Raw genomic sequence first — 14,646 nt, forward strand, 5'->3', positions numbered from 1 at the left:
GTGCATAATAAAATCGCGAATCATGAAATACGCTGCAACATGGCTACGGAAGAAGAGCCATGTAAGTATATTCATCCTAAAATTTTATATAATTATAATAAATAAATTTATATAATTAAAAAAATATAAGTGAAAATATGAATTTTTAATCATATCTAATTTATGTGAAATATTTTTTCAGAGAGGTGAGTGACGAGTTCAGTCAGATCGACGTTAATGATACAATGGAAATAGTGGCTCTGAAGGCGGAAATAAAAAAATTAAAAGAAGAGTTAAATAAAAATGTAAATCGGCCCTCAGAACCTCCAGAGAGTCCATCGTCTCAGCCGGGATCACCACCACTGCAACCATCAGGGTCGCCAGAGACGCAGACCGAAACGTCGCACCCAGAAACGAAAAAAGGTAAGTAAAACATTAATGTATATAACACCTATAATATATATAATATATATAAGACATTACAATCTTTTCTTACATGATTAATATTATTTAATATTACATTAATATTAAATAATAATATAATTATTATTTAATTTAATTAATATTTTTAATAATATTATTTAATAATATAAATATTACAGCACGACGCTGGCAAAAAAGTCGACACGCACGCGACGGACGAGGAGGACGTGGCGGGCGTAGAAAATGAACAGAAGAAAATGTATAAAATATACATTTATAAATTATTAATTATTTAATGTATTCTTTTATATTGATGTTGTTATATTCGATTAATGTTGATGTGTTCTTTTATTGTATTATCGATTAATGTTGTGTTCTTTTATTATTTTTTCAATAAAAACCTTGTAAATCCCGCAAATTTTTTATAAAAAATGTGGAATCTTGAATTCAATAGAAATCTTTTATTAATAATCAGTCAATCAGAATCGTGACATAAAGAACAGAGACTGTAGTTAGAGATACATTAACTTCTTTTATACTACGCGAGTGCGTATGAAAAATCATTTTTTATATTGCTGTATTATTAACTTCACAAGATTTTCTATCGTAGAGGTTAGTGCATAAAACATATTATCTATTGATATTATCAATTGAATATGTTATCGACTGATGCGTTAATGGATTAGTTCAGTACAAAGATTTCTAGATTTAAAGAATTTTCAAAGATATTTTCCAAAAATTTCTTTTTACAATATGTTTTGTGTAAAATTGGTTAATGTATTAATAATTACAATCTCTGCTCTTTATGTCACGATTCTGATTGACTGATTATTAATAAAAGGCCTTTATCGAATTCCAGATTCCGCATTTTTTAATAAAAAATTTGCAGGATTTATTGATAAGGTTTATTTATTGAAACAACATAAAAGAATACAGTAATTAATTAATAATTTATAAATGTATATTTTGTAAAGTGTCTTCTGCTTATTCTACGTCCTTCTCGTTCGCCGCGTGCGTGCCGACTTTTCTGCCAGCGTCAGGCTGTAAAATTTATTAAATAATATTATTAAAAATATTAATTAAATTAAAAATAATTATATTATAATATAATATTAAATAATATTAATTATGAAAGAGAAGATTGTAGTGTCATAGGTATTATATATATTAATATTTTATTTACATATTTTTGTATCTGACTGCGACATCGACGGTTGTGACATCGACGGCTGCGACATCAGCGGCTGTGACTTTGGCCCAGATAGTTGTGATGGTGATCCCGGTTGAGACGAACTTTCTAGATCTGAGAAGCGATTTATTTTTTTATACAGCTCTTCTTTTAATTTTTGAATCCACCTTTAGATTTATGAGTTCAGTTGTATCGTTAACAATCTGATTGACCTCGTCACTCATCTCTCTGAAATTAGAAATGATTAAAAATTAATATTTTCATTTTATATTATTATAATTATATAAATTTATTTATTATAATTATATAAAATATTAGGATGAATATACTTACATGTCTTCTTCCGTAGCCATGTTGCAGTTTATTTCATGATATTATCAATTGAATATGTTATCGACTAAATGCGTAAATAGATTAGTTCAGTTCATACAAAGATATGATTGAACAGTGTAAAGTTCAATCAATTGAATATGTTTCAATCAATATTCACTAAATTGAATATGTTATCGATTGAATATGTTAATAGATTAGTTCAATATATACAAAAATATAAAGAAAATATACGTGAACAGTGTAAACTATCAATGCAAAAGTTGATCTTGCGAATAAATCAGGCCGATAATCACTGTAAGACCAAGCAAACTAGTGAATCAGCGTCTCTCGCGATAGAACTTGTAACTGTACATGGGAGACGACGACGACGACGTTTCTTAAAATAAAAATTTTCAAATTGGACTTTGCGTAGAAATGTCTCCGCTCGTAGATCGCGTAGCAGAAAAATAAAAATACTTTTATTATACAAGTCGAATTCAAGCTATCGATTGAGCCTACTTAGAAATTAATCAGTTTAATGGTATTGAGATCCGATAGTTTGAGATGGGTGCATCTCGCCGACTCACGTAAAGTCACACGGTAGCGTTGACTTGACACCTACCGTGTACGTTACTACCGTGTCTCCTGATGTACGCTTCGTTCCTTCAAAGAAATATTTTTGTTCAGCATCATAAGAAATTCTTTTTATTAACTTTTTCTGTAGAGGTCTTTTGGAGGGTTCATGGACATCTAATGAAATTACAAACCTCCATAGTGGATCTCTAATGGACATCTATTAGAGGTTTTTGTTCCGTGTGGGTCATCTACCGAGACTCCATAGAGTCTCCTCCTCTATTAGTAATCTACCTAACGTCTAACAAACATCTATGGAAGACGTCTAATACTTCTACGAAGCGGAATTGTGGATTTCTTGTGAACGTCTACTGGAAGTCTAATGGATATTCCGAATATCCATGACCGACGTCTAATGGACGTCTACTGGAGAGTTTTGTTCTATGTGGGAAGACATCAGGAGACACGATAGTGTCTCGGGTGTCAAGTCAAGATCAACCGAGAACACTGCCGTGTGACTTTACGCGAGTCGTCGAGGTTCGAGCATCTGAAATTATCGAATTTCAATAACGGCTAAACCGATCAAGTTCTAAGTAGGCTTGATCGATAGCTTAAGTCCAACTTGCATAATAAAAGTATTTTTATTTTTCTGCTACGTGCCCAAGCAGAGATATTGCTATGCAAAGTCCGATTTGGAAATTTTTACTTTAAGAAACGTCATCATCGTCGCCTTTGTACGGCTGCAACGTTTATCATGAGATGTCACTATTAATCTTATCGACCCAGCGGAAGAGAGTTGGGATACGTGTCTCTCGATACTTTCGAAAATCGTAAAAGTTATTAGAATAACATAATAAGATAGGAGATTATAAGAAAAAAAAAATTGCTATCTATTTTATCGATTGCCACCGGTAATATAATAATATTTTATTATCTGCATAGCGCCAAATTTAAGTTGTACCACTTCTTGTAACCTCCTATCTCATCATGTTATCCTCATGTGTCTCTCGATATCTTCGAAAATCGTAAAAGTTATTAGGATAACATAATAAGATAGGAGATTATAAGAAAAAAATAAATAAATAATTGAATAAAAAAATTGCTATCTATTTTATCGATTGCCGCCAGTAATATAATATAATACTTCAAAATGTCTGATATCACTATAAAATTATCTTTTTTTTAAAAAAGGTAAAAAAAGGGTGTCAAGTATAGTGGAATACTTTAAAATGTCTGATATCACTATAAAATTACCTTTTTTTAAAAAAAAGGTAAAAAAAGAGTGTCAAGTTAATGGATATTGCCAACTCAAATGATTGTGTAAAATTTATATAAAAGATTTGATATCAATAATTGGCGCCAAGTTATAGTCCTGAAAATTTTATTTAAATAAAAAAAATTTTAGAGGATGACAACAAAGCTATGTCCATGCTAATAATGTTAATTGACTCGTCCGAAATCGGCATGATACGAGATTGCAAGACGTCGCATGAAATATGGACAAAGCTCCAGTCAACCTATCAATCACGAGGTCCGACAAGAAAGGTCTGGCTGCAATGTACAAACGGTTGATTCTACAAAAAATGCAGGAAGGAGAAAATATCCACAAACATCTAAAGGCTTTCTTTGATACCGTCGACAGGTTATGTGATATGGGTGAGGAAATAAAGTTGAATTTACTATCAATATTATTGCTATATAGTCTACCCGACACATTCGAAAATTTCAGATGCGCAATTGAGACTCGTTGCCGACACCAGAAGACTTAAAAGTGAAGATCATTGCAGAATATCATGCTCGACAAGAAAAATCCAGCCACAGCATGTTCGACGCAATGATCGCGAGAAAGTTCGATGGAAGAAGTTCAAAAACGAAACCTCATAGAGATAAGAAACTTAGTGACGTATAGTCAAGTACCTCAAATTTTAAGTTTGCATGTCACAAATGCAAGAAGAAAGGACACAAAGCAGTGAATTGCCCCTCCAAAAGAAACAATCGCGAAGCGATTATACGGCTATACAAAATATAGCCAAATCAAGCTATCACGCATCAGTGAATGGCGAGACCACGTTTGAAGTCGCTGAAGACACCAGAAGCTCAAAGTAGTACCTGGATAGTGGTTGCACGTCGCACTTGCGTAGGAATAAAGAAATATTCTCGCGACTGTCGGGATCTACTCGAACAATGTTAAATTTGGCCAACAAAACATTCACCGAAATCGTTGAGAAAGGCGAAATCAAGTTTGTCGCCGACGTTAATAAGGAAAATCGAGTAAGAAAAATCGAGTAAATCTAAAGAAAACGTTGCATGTTCCAGATTTACGGACAAACTTGATGTCGGTAGCAAGAATCACAAATAACGGCTATCAGGTCTTGTTCAAAAAGGACGCAGCGTACGTTATCGAAGGAACAATTTCCTTTCGAGGAAAGATCAGAACAATCGCAGACAGAATGATCTATACTATGTACGAGAAAGGTCAGCTGCTGAATGCAAGAGGGCTTCAATCTTAAATTCGTCAAAATTAGAGGAATGGCACCAAAGATTCGGGCACTTAAACGAACAAGATCTAAAGCAAATGGCAAAACTTGAAACTGTGAGGGGATTAGATCTCAAAGACGATGAAAAACTATCCAAGTGTGAAATATGTATTCGCAATAAATTAACAAGAGTTCCCTTTCCACGATCGGCAAGGAAAACGACAAAACCACTCGAGATAATTCATTCGGATTTGTGTGGCCCAATAAGAATCAAATCCAATGGCGGGACTAGATATTTCGTCACCTTTATTGATGATTTTTCGAGATGGTGTGAAGTGCGGTTCCTAAAGCAAAAGGTCAATGTACTACAAGCGTCCAAAGAGTTTAAAAAACTTTGCTGACACAAACTGGGAGAGAATATAAAGAATTTGCATTCTTATAACAGTAAGGAGTTGCAATTCACGATTCGACGCCTTCCTTAAAGAATGCGGCATAAACGACGTCTCATCGTCACTTATTCCCCTAAGCAAAACGGAATCGCCGATAAGATCCCAAATAAGAAGGGAGGCTGTGCGTCACAGCGGGACCCCACCACGAACTAGTGAAAACTCATAATTATTTTGCGAAAAAATACCATCTCAGCCAGGAATCGAATCTGGATCTTCTGCTTATCGGGCAGGCATCCTTTCGACTACCGAGGCATATGATGATATTTATTGCAAATAACGTGTTTAGACGTTAACACGTCAACAACACAATGATACACATATATACATACATTACAATATACATATATACATGTATTCTCTCGGATCCTCCCGACTGCCACTCCAGAGCGATGTTGGTCTCTCACTGAACGGAAAAACAGAACGCTAGTTGAAATGACCAGATGTCTTTTGCTCCAAAAGCTCTCTGGACTTACTCCAGCATTTTGGAACAGAAGCCGTAACTACTGCCAATCACGTGCGAAACCGGTGCCTAAACAGAAGTTTGGAAGGACGTACACCACACAAAAAATGGACAAGACGAATAGGATACTTCAGGACATTCGGAATCAAGGCATTAACCCTAAAGAAGGGGCCAACAAAAGGGAAATTCTCATTCGATAGAAGGATACCTCATCGGTTATTTAGAAACTCTAAAATTTATCGAGTGTGGATTTCATCTGCAAAGCGCGTAGAGATTATCAAAGATATAAAATTCCTCCCGAAATTCCAAATGACGAAAACAAACGAAGACTTCAATATCAATATCAATACAATAAACGGTTGATATAAAGTTCTGGACTCTGAGAAAGACAAAAATTCGGACGACGACAAACATTCCGACAAAGAGAATGATCATCAAATTATCCAAATTACTCTCTACTATCAAGAGAGGACGAAAATATCGAAACAGTTGTCGAAAACCTTGAACACGGGCTCACCAAGGAACAGAACCTGGAAAACTATCAGGAGGAGGAACTCTTTAGTACGCCAAGAAAAGAACTTAGTCGACCGAGAATATTGCGTGCGGGTAAAAGAGGAAGACCAGAGAAGGTCTTCAACTATCTGAACTCTGAAAACAGTCGAAGATAACATACCTGAGAGTGCCAGTATTGCAAAAATCCCATTCAGAGAAGCAATTTGCGAACTATACACGGAGCAATGGAAGAATGCGATTATTGAGGAAATAAAATCTCTAATTCGCAATGATATCTGGGAACTCGTACCCCGAACGAGCGCGACGTAATAGGTAGTCGTATTGTTCTCAGAAATAAATACAAGTCTAATGATACATTAGATCAAAGAAAGGCATGAGTCGTGACAAAAGGGTTTGTCCAACGTCCTGGTTTAGATTTTCATGATACATTCGCATCTGTAGCTCGCTTGAGCTCGATACGTCTACTGACAAGGGACCTGTCATAATTGTCCGGAACCGATTTGATTCTTCTTGAAATATGTTATTAAACACAAAAATTTAAGAGACATGTATTTTTATATATGTGCCTAATCAGAGTTTTAAGGGGTGAAACAATCCCTCAAAGACTAACCTATATTTTTGATTTTCATCAATTATCAACGAAACGGTGAGATATATAAAAAAATGTTTTAGACAAAACTTTTATTATTTCTTATGTACTTTATAACTTTATGTACTTTATATGTGTATTTAGATTTTTTAAAAGTTTAATATTTTTGAAACTATTCCCACTCTTCATTATTATTTTTACATAATTTAAATTTTTCCTAATATTAAAAATTGAAGGGAATTTTATGCCAAATTCAACCGTATATAATAAAATTATTTTACAAAATCGCATTTTTCAACAATAATCTGAAAACGTCGTTATATGCATCATTTGTGTTTTTTATGTAGCGCTTGCGTGGCAAAATTGTGTTTCTGTTTTATGTATTACAAATAATAATAATAATAATATATTGTTTTTCTTTAATTATACATATAATTATAAGAACATTCACTACTTTTATTCATTCTTCTATGTTTTATCATTATGGTACCTTAAATTTAAAATTATTTTTATTCGTTTACGCGAATAAATATACTCTTATTTGTTTACATAGTCTTTATACACTAATTCCTAAACATACTTCATATAATCATAATAATTTTTTAATTTGTTTAAGATGCATTTTGTAACACAAATTTATCAATTTTTTTATTGTTCTTTATAAATATTAAAATAATTATGTTATTATATATTATTTAGCCTTCTAAAGAATACTATTGTTTTGAGAAAAGTCACGTCAAAAGACATGAAAATTAAATAATAATATTACTTTTAAAATACGTGTTTGTGATATAAAAAGTGATAATAATTTCATTAATCGTATCATCATTATAAAATTATCATAAAATATGTTATTGTTTCTTTCGTATCGGAACGTCTTTCAAACGTAACACTTTTTAAGCTTAAATGCATTCTTAAAGATAGGTATCAATAAATTCCATGTATAAATATTAGATTTGCAATTATAATGAGTAACATCATCATTAATGTATATTAGTAAAGTCATCTTTGTTATAGTGCATTAAAGTGCTTTAACATATATTTCTATAAAAGAACAAATTGTTAATAATGATTTTCCAATTAATATTGTCAGGATTTTATTGGTCTCCATAAGTCTAGTTCGATATATCTTATGGAAACGCCAATAATTGAAGCAAAAATAGAATTGAAAGAAAACATTCAAAAATTATTATTATTATTATTAGATAATATTTTTCATTAAAATTAATTGGAAATAACAGAAGAAATGTGTCTCGATTTCCAAGAACATTATAAATTGCATACTTTTGAAATAATTGAGGATGATGAGGAAGCATGGAGCGAAGATAATTTAAATATTTATGAATGTTTGAGTGATATGCACTTTGATAGTTCTTATAAAAGGCGAGTTGTTGGATATTGGCGAAATACTAACAATGAAGATAATGTAAATGATAAAAAGAAAAATCGCTCTTTAAAATCCGTTCCATAAATGTAGAAGAGTGTCATCCATCAATTGAGACGATGAGAAGAACAATTACAATTACATAGAAATCGTATGGAAAAATTATCCTACATTTTCCAATTTACACATAATAAATTTACCGCAGCTGTTCAATCAGACCATATAATTCATGATGTTGATTTAAAAAGATGGGCTCTACAGGCAAGAAGAGGAGAAATAGGAAATAGGATAAGAAATAGGAAATTTAAACCCTATGCTTAAAGCATCTGATAGTTGGATAGCAAGATTCAAAAAATCCCATCGAATTGTTTCAAGAAAAATTACAAAATTTGTCACTAGAAAAACATTGGAAGATTCAGTTGATCTGCAAAAAAACAATCGAAGATTTTTTAAAAACAGTGAAATCTCTTGAACAGTTCGGATCTGAAAATATTTATAATTCAGATCAAAGTGAATTTTAATTAAAAATCCATTCCGGAAGATCACTGTCTAATCAAGGAATAAAGACAGTAGAGTATATTGTACAATTTGTATCATCGACAACCCATTCATACACGATACAACCAATAATATCGTGTGATGGTAGAGCTATCTTCTTTATTTATTATATTACAAAAAGCTAATGGTATGTTTAGGCAAAGAGTGGAAGAAAATTTGTTCAGACTAATAAATGTTATTGTGAAAGCATCAAAATCTGGTAAAATGGCAGCAGGTATATACAAATTTCAATTATATCTTTTATAATTATTTTAACGATCTAATAAATTATTAAATGTTATTAATTTAAACGATTTTGTCGTACAGATCATTTTAAATCTTGGTTATAAGAAGCTTTCTTTCCAAATGTTGATATTGATAGTGTCTTCTTATTAATTCTTGGATTTAACATCAGCAGAAAAACGCATTAATACAAAGATAATTCCAAAAGATATTACAGGAAAAATACAACTATTAGATGATTATGGATTCCGGATTTGAAAAAATTTTGTTAAAAAATTTTCTGACACTGTTTTATTATTAAGGAAAGTAAATTTACATCAAATAATATAATAAAATTATAATCTTTGATATATAATCAGTTATCATCTACTCGGTATCACAACTTATTTAAATATTCGTGATTTAAAAGTGGATATACGAATGAAAGACCGGAAGAATTAAAAAATCCAGTAAAATTTAGTTTTGAAGAAATTTTAATAACATCTGACATCTAAAACTGTAACAATATAGCTGTAGTAAGATGTACTTGGTGTAAAAGATCATTATGTTTAAAGCAAAAAATTATTATGTTTCTTTGTGAAATATCATTATTGTAATAAATTGTCTATAATGAATGATATAAATAATATAATAATAATAATATAATATATGAATTTTATTATATATGAACAAATGACTATGTATTAAGTTAATATATTAGGAATTAATGTCTATAAAGATAAAGATATAAAGTGTAAAGAAATAACAGCGTAAGCAAACAAAAATAATTTTAATCTTAAGATACCATAGCAATATAATATGAGAAATAAATGAAGAAGTGGATGTCTTTATATATATATATATATATATATATATATATATATATATATATAATTATATTATATGTTATATATGTAATTAAATAAAACGAATAAAAATTATTATCACTATTATTACTTGTAATACATAATGCAGAAAAGCAAAAGCATTTGTATGCAAATAAAAATAATTTTAAACTTAAACTCACTACTACTAATAACTTACACTACTATAATGATAAATATATAAAGAACAAAAGAAATGAATGTTTTTATATGTATAATTAAAGAAAAATGAAAATTATTATTATTGTTATTATTATTTGTAATACATAAAGCAATACAATTTTGCCACACAAGCGCTACATAAAAGCATAAATGGTACGTATAGCGACGTTTTCAAGTTATTTTAAAAAAATGTGATTTTGTAAAATAATTTTATTATATACGGTTGAATTTGGCATAAAAGTCTCTTCAATTTTCATTCTTAGGAAAAACTTATGTAAAAATAATAATGGGGAGTGGGGGTAGTTTCAAAAATATTAAATTTTTAAAAAATCTAAATACACAATTATAAAGTACATAAGAAATAATAAAAGTTTTGTCTAAAACATTTTTTTATGTATTTCATCGTTTCGTTGATAATTGATGGAAATCGAAAATATAGGTTAGCCTTTAAGGAGTTGTTTCATCCTTTAAACTCCGATTGGACACATATAAAAAAATACGTGTCTCTTGGATTTTTGTGTTTAATAATATATTTCAAGGAGAATCAAATCGGTTCCGGATAGTTGTGACAGGTCTCTTGTGAGTACTGGCAACACAGTTAAGAATAGATATTACTCAGCTGGACGTAACTTCAATGTATTTGAACGGAAAATTAGTCGAGGAAATATTTATGGATCCTGAGTATTCCAGGGAGTCGCTCGAAGAAATTATATGGCAGGATAATTAAAGCCTAATAGGTCAGAAGGCCGAACTGATGCTATTGAAACTTAATCAAGGAAGCAAAGTGTGTCATCTTAAGAAGGCACTATATGGTTTACGCTAGGCCGATCGACAATGGCACAGAAAATTGGCTCGTAAGTTAAAAGATTTGAAAATGAAGCCGACATCCGCCGATATCCCTGCTTGTATTATTAGATGTACAAAAAAGTTCCGAACATTTTTTTGTAAAATTCAATTTTTATTCAAAAACAAACAAAAAAATATTAATCAGCGAAATATTCCCAGTTTGCATCAACGACCTTTTATCATTTTTCGGGTAGCTTGCGAATTCCTTGACGATAGAAGCTCACCGGCTTCGAAGTGATAAAATCATCAATGCATTTTCGTATCTCTTCAAATCTCACGAAATGTGTATCAGCTAAATGATGCTGCAGCGACCGGAATAGGTAGTAGTCGGAAGGCGCCATGTCTGGACTATCCGCCGCGTGCGGGAGAAGTTCCCAGCCTAACGCAAAGATATGATCCTGAGTCGCTTTCGCAACATGTGGTCGAGCATTGTCATGAAGCAGAATCACTTTACGTCCTTGGCCAGTAAATGGCCTCTTTTCTTCTAATGCATCGCTCAAATTGGTCAATTGTTGTTGGTAGCGGTCTGCCGTGATTGTTTCACCCGGTTGTAACAACTTGTAATACAACCTTTCGAATCCCACCAGATACAGAGCAAAACCTTCTTGGCGTGGATATTGGGCTTTGACGTCGATGTCGAAGGTTGACCAGGGTCAACCCATGATTTTCTGCGTTCAGGGTTATCATAGAGAATCCATTTTTCATCGCCTGTAATGATTTTGTGCAGAAAATCTTTTTTCCGGAACTTTGAAACCAAAGTGAGTGCAGTGTCACGCCAACGATTTTTGTTGTCTTCGGACAATTCATGCGGAACCCATCTGCCTTCCTTCTGAACCTTTCCCATCGTATGTAAACGTACGGAAATGGTTTGCTGCGTAACGCCAAGCTGTTTTGCAAGTTCCTTTTCAGTTTGCGCAGAGTTTATATCCAGCAGTGCTTGCAATTCGTCCGTTTTAATCTTTTGAGGGCGTCCGGCACGCGATTCATCTTCAAGACTGAAATCTCCTTGGCGAAATTTTTGATACCATCTTTTATATGTAGTATGACTTACAGAGACTTACAGTCTCTTCATATGCAGCACAAATTATTGCAGTGGCTTCAGCAGCATTTTTCTTCAGATGAAACGCGAAGTGGATGGAAAATCGAATATGCTCTTTTGTTATTGCTATCGTGAACACTATTGATTTTTGAGATTATGTGCATCAAACGCCAAACCGTATGGCATTTTAGAAAGCCAAATATCAATGCTTTAAAACCGCAAAAGAGCGGGAAGATATATAAAATTTAAATTGTTATTTCGGTTGTATGAAATCTAAAGCTCAGAACTTTTTTGTACACCTAATAATAGATATTTTTATAATAGATCTATTTTTTAAATATTTTTGGTGATATAATTACACACATACACACACACACACACACGCGCGCGCGCGCGCGCGCGTACACATATATTTTTACACATGTATACATATATTTAATATATTAATAAACTAAATTAAATTTGACTATAATTGTGCTGTGTACCTACAGATTCTTATAATTATGTTGCTCTTTTCGAGTATTTTGTATGCATTAGAAAAAGACAAGTGATACTGTGATACTGTGTTTTTTGTGTCTGTATTCTCTTGTGCACATGTATGCGTATCACCTATATATCAGAATCTGAGTGTAATATATGATTATTTATTACTTTTGATAAAATTAAAAATTTTTTAAGTAAGATTTGTGATAAAAGTTAGAAAATTTTCACAATATTTTTTATATAAAAAAATGTTTAATTATTTCCAATAATATAAATATATTTAAATATATATAAATATAAATATATTTATTTTTTTTTAACTTCACTAAAAAAAATGTGATATCAGTATAAAACTGATTTTACAAAATGGTAAAAAAATGATTCCAAGTATGCGCTTTGTTGTATGGTGAAAAATATTTGATAGAAAGAGTATTATCGAAAATCTGATTAACATATTGTCGCGCTTCCGCGGCGGTCACTCGCACAACACTTACGCGACACGTGTAAATAAATAGAGGCTGTATATAAAGAACGAACTTTAATAAGCTCAACAATTTATACAGCTCGTTTTACAAAACCTCTCAAAACCGTCTCTCACGAATCTCAGTCGAATCTCTCCAATTAATAAATCAATAGTCATAAACAACGGCGTGTTGGCAAGGAACGATCTTCTCAACATTACTCGGACATTACTCATACATTACGGGGACCAAAAACGAGCGGATCACCACTCGGCCACAACACTGCCCCCCTCCTCCTCCATAAAATTGTCGTTCCGATAATTCTCTTCAGGAACTGCTCTGCAGAAAGTGGTCTCCTTCTCTTCCTTAGTGAAGATTTCAGATAGTGGGTGCCAGATAACTTTCTGCCCTACCCTGAACTGCTGCTACAGGTTACTGGACGCCGTACATCTGGTCCCAATCTTACACCCTCCTGGAAGTACTGAGCTGCTGCAGAGATTCGTTCCCACTTCTTTCTTGATTTCTTCGGACAAGGGAAGGAGGGGAATATCTATCTGTGGACCTAACGTCTTTAAAGACCCTCCAAGTCCCTGCCTCGGCATTCGCCCTAAGTCTCTCAGAAAAACTACAGTTCAAAAAAACGGAGAGCGAGGCAGACTTCTTAGAATTATTATTCAGCCAGATGTTCGGGCTTCGGAAAAGAAGATCTCCCGCCATAGACGCCAACTCAACAACAAATTTAAACAAAAATAAAAACGAAAACAAGTATCTATTTCTTCTAAAATATTTTTAAATATTTTCAAAACTCATTTTTCCTTCTTCGGATGGAAAGAACAATCAACCTCCCCAAGCTCTGATGAAAACCACGATCTATTCTAGAACGCGTTCTCAAAATAAAATTTACACATCTAAACGAATCCCATCTAATAGATACGACCTTTCGGACACTCGGAAAAATTTTCGATGATTATTTAACTCTCTATTTACTTGATTTCCCTCCTATCTAAAACCAAGACATTGAAGCGTGCCAAATTTGAGAAACGTATGCGCGTCCGTCCGATAAATCAAACTATGCCAAAAGAATCAACGTAAAAGCATTTTCTTTTATTCAATGCCGCATAAATGCGAATTTAAGGAAAAACAGAATTTATTTTATAAAAACAAAAAAGAATTAATTAATTAATTCCTTCATTAGACTAGCTTGGCATTTAACGCTAACATCGAGTCGCCGCTCGCTTCTCTTGGAGAAGACATAGTTTCTCCTGCGTAAAGCGGAGAACGGCTTCAAATTCAACATCTCGTCCTCCTCACGGAAGAACTTCGTGCCTCATTGTTTTTGATTGACCTTTCAACACTTTCCCAACGTCCATTGTCCGCTATCCCGGACAATCCCCCAAAAATGTCGCGCTTGCAGCGGGTTCACTCGCGTAACACTCGCATCAGAGAAGGAAGAGACAATTTAGCAAAACGAAGGGACACACTTTATTATTCACAGGAGCACGGGAGCAATAACAAGAGCTTTACAATAAAATATAAAATCACCGCGACATACTTAAACTCGCGCGCCGCGCCGTCAACTCTCTCCACAACAACGACACAACAACTTAACAATCGCTTGACAACTGCGTCGGCAAGAAACGATCTTCAAGTTGGAATTCGACATG

At 32.8% G+C, this 14,646-nt stretch overlaps 1 protein-coding gene and 2 pseudogenes across 29 annotated transcripts in view; 2 read left to right on the forward strand and 1 right to left on the reverse strand.

Moving 5' to 3' along the window:
- Positions 1–14,646, reverse strand: part of pHCl-1 (pH-sensitive chloride channel 1) — a 1,184,550-nt gene that overhangs the window by 853,140 nt on the left and 316,764 nt on the right. The gene's annotated exons all lie outside the window — the stretch shown is intronic.
- On the forward strand, positions 7,038–9,292 carry LOC148935567 (uncharacterized; annotated as a pseudogene).
- On the forward strand, positions 9,206–9,773 carry LOC148935568 (uncharacterized; annotated as a pseudogene).

The sequence above is a fragment of the Pogonomyrmex barbatus genome, unplaced genomic scaffold (genome assembly GCF_055798465.1).
Source record: "Pogonomyrmex barbatus isolate J1 unplaced genomic scaffold, ASM5579846v1 scaffold4, whole genome shotgun sequence".
Taxonomy (NCBI): Eukaryota; Metazoa; Arthropoda; class Insecta; order Hymenoptera; family Formicidae; genus Pogonomyrmex; species Pogonomyrmex barbatus.